This window comes from Cupressus sempervirens, chromosome 8, assembly GCF_028749045.1.
Source record: "Cupressus sempervirens isolate cs-2001-9-10 chromosome 8, ASM2874904v1, whole genome shotgun sequence".
In the NCBI taxonomy this organism is placed as follows: Eukaryota; Viridiplantae; Streptophyta; class Pinopsida; order Cupressales; family Cupressaceae; genus Cupressus; species Cupressus sempervirens.
This window is the reverse complement of record NC_143125.1, coordinates 179204163-179213200: the sequence shown is the minus strand read 5'-3', so window position 1 is coordinate 179213200 and position 9038 is coordinate 179204163. Positions and strand designations below refer to the sequence as shown.

Genomic DNA, 9038 nt, shown 5'->3' with positions numbered 1-9038 from the left:
ATTTCTGCATTATCTATTTTTTTGTTTATCTATTCTCTATTATACATTCAAAGAAAAGTCTACCAATGTGATTCAATTTTTAGGGTATTTCTAGGATATGACTTGATAATGATTTTTAGGCCAAGGGTTTTTGTCCCCAAGATGAAGATGAATGGCTCATCTTTGAAGGGTTTCTTTCTAATATGACCTACCGCTGTGAGAATGCCCCTAACACTATAATTGTTACTTAATTTTAACACATGTTAAAATTTGGTTCTAAAAAAATTCATTTTTTTTGCATTTTGCAGAAAAATACCTTTCATTTTATATTTACAAAGAAATAGAAATGTCCTTGTATTATTCATTTTTGAATATACAACTGATATTTACAAAAGAGTGAAAAGATCTCACACAAGCCGTGAGTATAGCTTACTAACTTTTATATGCATAAAGGAATACATAAATAGATAAAATATGTTTTAAAGAAAGAAATGTGGTTAGAGATAACCAATCATTTCCTTTTTTGCTTTGATTAGTTATGAATTCCATGGCATTGTTCTTCATCTAGCTCCAAGCTCTGAGTTCTTTAGTAACTGCAAAATTGAAAGAAAAATGATATTAGATCTTGAAGGATCTAAGCAATGACTGAATATCCCAACTAAGTTACCACCATACATACTCTATCTATTGATGCATTTCGTTGCAAAAGAAAGTAATCTACATTAAATATCAAGCTGAAAGATTTTTTGCAGTAAGCCTTTCAAAGAAAATAGAAGTCATTTATGGGTGTCACGAGCTTGTGCTCGAACCTCATTAATAAAATGCTACATGATACAAGAAAGAGATCATTATTATTCTATATAATTCATGAGTTTCAGCCTAATGGAATTATAAAGATTTTCACATATGCAATTCAACAAAGCATTATCAACCTCTAAACAACATTGCATAAGATTACAGAATATCATAAAACAACAATAAGACTATGGCGACTTCAGGTGAAACATTTATTTCAGCTTTGGCAGCTTTGTAGATTCAAAAATATGATTGCTAACTACTTTCAGCTATGAGTTACAAGAAATAAAATGCATGGGAAGAAAGTGACAACATTTGAAAAGGGAAAGGAGGAGTAATACCCATACATTTTATTGCTACCATTTACATATTATAACAGTAGTAATATGTATCTCTTAGACCATGGCAAACAAATAAATGGGATTTGTGTTTTCAATTGCAGATATACACATTTTCTCATAAAAAAGGCATTATAAAAGATTGCCTTTGAACAACAAAAGAGAGAAAATCAGAATACTAAGCTCCAACATTCATCATTATGACTTAAGAAAAATCAGTGAACCATTGCATGTTTCTAGAGGTCACAGGAAAGCTACCAACTAATGGTAATGTTGGAAGAAGAACATGAACCCCGTGTTTTCACAGAACACTTCATAACTTGCAAAATCACTAGTCATGGATTCAACTTCTAATGAGAAAAACCCTCATATATGCATAAATCAGCAAGGAATAACTTAAGATTACACATTTCCATGCCAAACATTATTGATGGAGATTTTGTTGGCAATTATACATTTGGTAGATAGAAACAACACTAAAATTGGTGGCTAGCCTTCTTCACCAGGCAACTATAGATTTGCAATGTGTTATAGAAGAGAAGTGTCTCCTCTTAACCAAGACTTGAGCTGTGAATGAGCTTTCAAAACATGAGCTTGATGAAATACTTGTGACATATGACCAGCAGAAGTATTTATCAGCATTTGATAGTATTCATAAAAGGAAATTTTTGATGATTGAAATACATTTTGCTGTAGCATATAGCGAAAATTTAATAACTCGTATCATGGCATCAAATAAACAACAAATAAATATGTCCAATATACATGAAGAAACAACAAAAGGAACCACAAGCATGTCAACCTCATAGAAATGCACAGGAACCACAAGCATGGCATCTTTGAAAGAGAAAGCCCACGTTTTAATCTCTTAATAAACAACAAACAAGTATACCCAACTTGCATATAAAAACAACAAATCCTTATTATGTCGGCTTTAAATAAAAGAATAGAAATCCTCTTCAAATGCCAACAATAAGAGAGTTTCAACATCAATGTTACCTTCAACAAAGGCAACTTCCAGACATGGGCTTAATGGAATGCAACAAAAGCAACCATGGCTCCAGTCATAACTTCAAATAATTAAAAAAACCCTCAAAAGTGGCGGCTCCAGCAACTCAATAAACTTTTCAAAGTTTCAGCCCAACAAACGTTCTCATGGCAACTCTAGTACACACAGTGAGATAATATGATTCTAGCTCGCATCAACAATAGAGCAAAAACAAAGAAGCAAAATGGTGGCTGCAAGTAAAATCAAAACTCTCCAAACCCTAGCCACAATTTTTCCTACGAGTTCCTCTTCCAAGTTTTCCATACGATGCAAAATAAGAAAACTTTTAGGGTTGCGAATATGAATATAATGCCCTTTGTTATATTAGATAGACTTTGCAATCCATGGGCGAGAGAGTTTCTTAATTTCATTTTTTCAAAGTATAAATGAAATACATGTGCCATGGGGGGTGTAAGTAATATTAAGTGTTAGGTGTTATTATTGTTTTTTTTTATTTGCATAAGTTAATATTGTAAAACATAAGTATTAAATGACATTTTTAAGTCATTCTAATATTTTTGTTATTTATTAAATGCAAATAAGAGGGAGGGAAAAAATTTGAATTGGTCTTAGGACTAATAAGTCAATATGACATGTTTTTAAAAATACTAAGTCGTAGGAGTTATTGTTTTCAAAGACTTAATACTATCATTTAAGGTCATGGAGAGAATATCTAAGGGATTTTGAGTCATTTCAGGACTGTGGGTCAAATTTTGACTTTATCTTGGCAGTTTGAGGTCATTTATTAACTTTTTGAGTCTTTTGAGGGTAGTTTCAGTAAGTCATAAGCTCTGTTTTGACTTAGTAAGGTTATGATGCAGTGAGTCATCATTTTGGATAAGATTCGACTCCCTTTTTGTAGCCTTATTTCCTGAATTCAACCCTAGTGGGTTTGTATTTAGTATTTTGAGCTTTATTTTTGGGGGCAGTTCAGATTATGCAAAAAAGAGATTTTGTGACATTCTTCTAGTGTCCTTAAGATATTTTTGTGTCTTTTGTAACTCAATATTTTGAAAAGATATATGAATTAGAGCATTTTGGAGCAATTTTCTTTTGAATTGATCTTTCTTTGCAGTTTTGTTTAAAAGTCTGATTGATAAGATAAATATGTAAGTTTTAGAACTCCTTAGCTTTCTGTCTCAACCCCTACCAAATTGCAGGAGTGTAAGTCTATTTGTAGGTTACATTGTGTGTCATTTCTTAAGACTGTTAAGTGAAATATTACCATTTCCTTAGCTTTTCTCTTTGAAAAATCTCATTGTGAAATATTTATGCAAACCTTTACAAAGTAGAAGTGTTTTAGTCATTGAGAAAATATTCCAAAGTAAAGTTGTTCATGTGTTTTGTATCCATATTTCGATGTATCACCTAGTTCTCTAGTTTAGAGTTTAAGATCATAGGTTTATTTCAGTAACTTCTATCCCTTTTCCCATTAATGCAAGTTAATCTTTAGAGATATTAGTGATTATTCAATAGGAACCGGCCTAGAATCCAAAGGTTTCATTTCTAGTTACCCATTTCCCACATGCAGAAATGAATCCCATGTTAGGCAAGATTGTTAAACTTGTTTAGTTTAACAGAGTACAAATTTTAGCCTTAACAATAATGAGAGTTAAATGTTTTTTTATTTTCTAAAAATGAATTTCTCTTTAGTCTTACATATGCTCTATTTTATAGACCTAGATTTTCAATGGACATGTGGTAATGTTGAGCTCATTGCAAATTCCACTTACATTCATCATGTGGATGTGATGTCCTTGTGGTGGGTTTGGCTAATCATCAACATAAGATGCAAACTTTTGACTTTGTTTGTGAAGATGAATCCTTTATTCCTTTGATAGTTCCATCTAGTATATGAAGTAATGAAATTTCTCTTTATGGGTTTGTGAATCTTCTCATAACTCAACTTCACCTTGCATTGAAGTTTATTGTTGACATCAACTCAAGGACTTTGACACAATAGGAGTTACTTGATTCTTCATGTCTTCAAGATTCTTTCATTTCAAGCCTTATTGACTTTGCATCTCATTCTTCTACTTCAGATTTGTAGAATATTCTTGAAAAGGTATCCCTTGTCTTTACACATTATCATGATGGATGAAGTTTGTAGGGGATACAAATGTAATAACTCCATACATCACATCACTTTTTGTACATCTCTTCATTGAAAAGATTGTCATATGAATTTTTCTCCTTTTTTCCATTTATGAGATATTGTTTGTGCATGGATGCCCAACATGGCCCACTAGCCAAGATCCACATATTGCATATTCATCTTAGTCTTGCATCCTTTGCACAATAGTCGTGTTTCCTAAGTTGCACTTAATGTGGGGTGTTAAAAGTAATTATAGTTTACAATTAAAGTTTAATTAGTATAGCTTAGCGACACATGCTATAATCATTTAATAATAGTTTCTTAGGTGTCATTTAATTTATTTTAGCATACATCAGAAATTTTTCATAGAGCAGTTAAAACTACTCTCTCCTCACTTGCCTATATAAGCAAGCTCTCTTGTATATTTTTAAATAATCGACTTAATAAAAATTTATGTTAAAGCATTACAATTTCTTGTCAAACATTTGATTTTCATATTCTTCATTGCTCTCTTGTGGTTAATAGTTTCATGGTTATATCCCTTAAAAGTTTGCACCTTCATGATGGACTTCCAATCTCTCAAAACATTATTACTTGCAACTAGTTAAATTCTACACTCCTACATATTTATGTATTCCATTATGCCCTTGAGTATCTATCTCATTCATTTAAGACTTTTTGACTCTTGATGGTCACATACATCCCATTCAAGAAAGTGTTGATGAAATAAATTCAACCTCTTGCCAAGTAGAAAGGTCCTTTCATTTTATAGAATTTAAAGTCTCCACAATCTTTTCAAACCAAGAATCCTTGATCACCATTATCTAGTCCCTCATGAAAAGATCAATTATTTATTTACATGAAGAAACTGAGATTAGAGGTGGTTATTGATTCCAAGCATATACAAAAGACATTTGATTAGAGAGAATCCCCTCTGAAGAGACTCCCATATTTTCGACCCTTTTATGTAATTGATGTTCACAAATATCATATAAAAGAGGCATCTTCAAATTATTTTTACTTTTGACTCAATGCCCTTTTTTTTTTGTCAAAGCCTTCAATAGTGTTTAATCTTTTATGAATTCCTAAACATCTTCAGTGCTTTTTAATTGATCAGAGTAGTTTACAAGAATAAAAGGGTAGTTCAAGGGAAATCCAAAAGAATAAGATAAGATGTTATGCATTTGACATCGTTGCTTTTGTTAAAAGCACAATATCACAAGTAACTAAGTGCTACCTACCTTCATTTTTAATCATTAACTACAAATTGCCTTTGAATATTGTCAATCTTCTTTAAATTTAATTCTAGGGTAGTTAGAACTAAAAACATCTAAATATGAGAGCTTGCTAGACTAATTTGACAAGCATAATTCTCCTAGATAAAGTCAAACATCCCTTGTCCATGAGATCTTTCCATTGTTCTTTTCTTAAAGGTTTGATTGACAAGGGGATGAGCAAGTATTTGAGTGGAAAATATATGTTGTTAAAAATAAAATCTCAATTATGAAAGAATACAATCATGGATTTATCATAGTTAGCTAGCTTGCAGCTAGAAAATAAGTAATCAAATATTGCTTAAGGTTGAAGGGTTGTGTAGATATAGCTTCTTTCATCTTTAAAGTATCTTCTACAAAGCATAGATAGGCAATGGATTGCATTCTTTCACCATTTTTTTCTCCTTTAAGAATCCCACTCTTATGTTCTCCAAATTAGTATCTACCCTAACAAACCTTGCTTAGAATTGAATTGCATTGAAGGTGACTCGTTAAAGAGTGAACCATTGCCCATGTCATTGCTGAGAGAAAAGACTAGTCTGTACAATCCTTTTTTTATGAATCGACAAAAAAGCTTTTCAATCATTATAAATTTCTTATATTTGCACTTTGAGTAATAATAAAATCCAATTCCTTGTGCCCGCCCCTACATCCACCTTGATCTCAAGAGATGAGTTTGAGAAAGAATTTCATGCAATAAATATACTTTGTTGCATAGAGAAATTCGCCTGATGTTGCCATAGATTGCCTCTCATTTGGGGAATTTCAACAAGCATTGAATTATTTAACATCAAACATATAATTAAATTGTCAGTATTCTTCCTCCCTTAAAAAATGTGATTAACAACTGCATTCCTTAAATACCAACTCTAATTCCTCCTAGTGGTTGGAAGATCCTAGTCACTCAATATATTTGGCATTCAAGATAAAATTTACTATTGCTCTTGGAAGCTGTTGGGGGTAATAGTTTAGAAAATACTCCTATAGAATTCCTCTATTGCTCTTCAAATATCATTCTTTAGTATAAATTAAAGATACTCAGTTCTTATTCTAATACTCAAATACTTTCAATAAGATTCAATAGCCTTTGTAATGAAGTAGTTGTGCAAAAGAAACAAATGTTAAGGTGATACTCCTTAACACATAGATCCATTCATTAGTGCTTCCACATAACTTCTCTATATTTCATTTATTCAATTCGTTTAGGGTTAGTAGCTTAAGGTAGAAGATATAGGTTGAGTGGTTGTTTGCTCTATCTCTTGGATTTGTATCTCTAATTCTTCCTTTTTGGTACTAGGATTACCAAAGCATAATTGTTTCAAGACCTTCAACTCTTGCTTCAACTTCAAGTATCTCAAGATTCAACACAAAAATAATCATAGTTGTACTTTGTGATATGATTCCTCCAATCCATCTCTTCTCAAAAAGTTCCCTAGAGGAGGGATCTCTTACCTACATTAACTCAAATAAGAAGGGAATATTTATAGGTTTTTGCATCTTAGGAGATTCAAATTTTACTAGTCTAAATGAATAAATTTGACCTCTGAGTTGGGAAGATTCAACAATGGTCAAGTGTCTCATACATTGTGAAATAAGATTCCACACCTTTTTCCTTAATTAATTGTTACAAGCCCTTTTCAAGTTTAGCAGTGGGAGAAAAATAGGAGAAAAGATTTGAATACCCCATGTAACTCATATAATATGAGTAATCAATATTGTAACTGAACAGTACCTGAATGCTGAAGTGTCAAGTTAATCAGAACACCAAAAGTCTCTTATTCTTTCAATGATGATATGTAGCCTAGTATGGCATCTACCATGCAAATTTGGTGTTAGATATTATATGTTTTTGTTTCTAGAATGGTTATGGATGATACAACATCATTTATATTCCTTTCTCTTTGTTATAGAAGACTACTTGATTAGTTAATAATATATATTCCTTCAGTGTCTATCAATTAATTCTTTAGAGCGATGAATACTTAAAGTATCATGTGAAAAGTAGATGGTTTTGCGGGTTAAGCATATGATCTTGCATGTCTAATATTGTTGAGTAGTGCATTCTATGGATTGTTTTAAAGTATTTGTGGACTCAAAGGAGGAGTTATAATTGGTCAAAGTTGTGAACATTGTATTCAAGCTGTATATTATTCAAATAAACTTACATTATTTTGGTGTGTTGGGTTCTTCCATCGAGTAGGGTTTTTCGGGTAGTTTTTTGCTTGGTGTTTTTGAGTAATCTATTCTTTGTTTTTGGGAAATTACTTATGTTCTATGCTATTCTCATTTAAAATCTAACAAATTTCAAGACTTTGATCGATCTTGCAAGTTTATAAGTAGTCTTTGAATTATAGAAACAAATCATTGAGTCATTTTCTTATTGGTACAAATTAGTTTCAAAGTTTATACATCAACCATTCCATCTTTTTTCAAGGATTTCAAGACTATCAATGAAAATTTTGGTTGTAATGGTAAGCCTCTTTAGGATTTGATATAAACAAAAACATGATTTGCTTGCTTTTCTAGCCATTAATGACAAGTAGCTTTTATTCTTTACAAGGTGTTCAAAAAAGACAAAACAGTATCACCACAAGAACAATGCCATGCAAATGTCATTCTCATTATAGGTAGTGCATGTACATGGAGAACCAAAGTTTGATCATCACAATAGATATAATTTTTCTTGAAGTAATGACTACTAGATGTCATGATAGTGGATCTTTCTATTCTTTCCATGCGAAAATCAACAGTTATCTTATTACAGTCTGGATTTTGCCTCCTCATTGGACTGAAGGAATCATATATCATGTTGTGGCATTATGCATCCTGTTTGTGTACTTTATATGCAAAAATCTATGAATTTTGAACATGTCAATGTGAAAACTGCTTCTAGAAGTCTTCTCAATTAGACTCACTCAATGCTGCCAAAAATGATAGTTTCCTAGATTCTTGGTAGCAAAAAATTCACATGAATATGAAAATTTTCACTTTTCTATATGTTCTCAGCATCGTTGATACATAATTATTCCTTAAAAAGTTGGGATGGATACAATCAAATCAAACATGTAGACTACATGGCAATAAAACTATGTGTGTAGTCAATAAAAATCTCCCTTTTAAATAGTGCATAAGTTTTAGGAAAAAATATATAATGAATTTTGTATATTTCATCATTCATGTCTAATCAAAGTTGTTTAGTTCAGCATGCAACAATCCACATCAAGCTGATGCTAGGAATGTGGACACTAGATTTCAGTGTAGTTGGAGCCACTTTGCATCAACAGATAATATCATAATGCCCTCAGCGATGAAGTTAGGAACAATGTGAATCAAATTCTATACTCTCTTGGCCAAACCATACAGTCAAGAAAAGACCTGCAAAATCAAATGTAGATAGCTTGAACATTTCCAGTAGATGAACAAGCTGTGGACCAGTATGCTTGTAGTAACCTCCACAATGACATTATATCAATTGAAATTTTGCACTCTTCTTGACATGTGGTGCATCG

The 9038-nt window shown here is 31.8% G+C and overlaps 1 pseudogene; it reads left to right on the top strand.

The window, feature by feature from the left end:
- The first annotated feature begins 964 nt into the window (after positions 1 to 964).
- LOC149542146 (serine/threonine-protein phosphatase PP1-like) overlaps positions 965 to 9038 on the top strand; it is an 11760-nt pseudogene continuing 3686 nt past the window's right edge.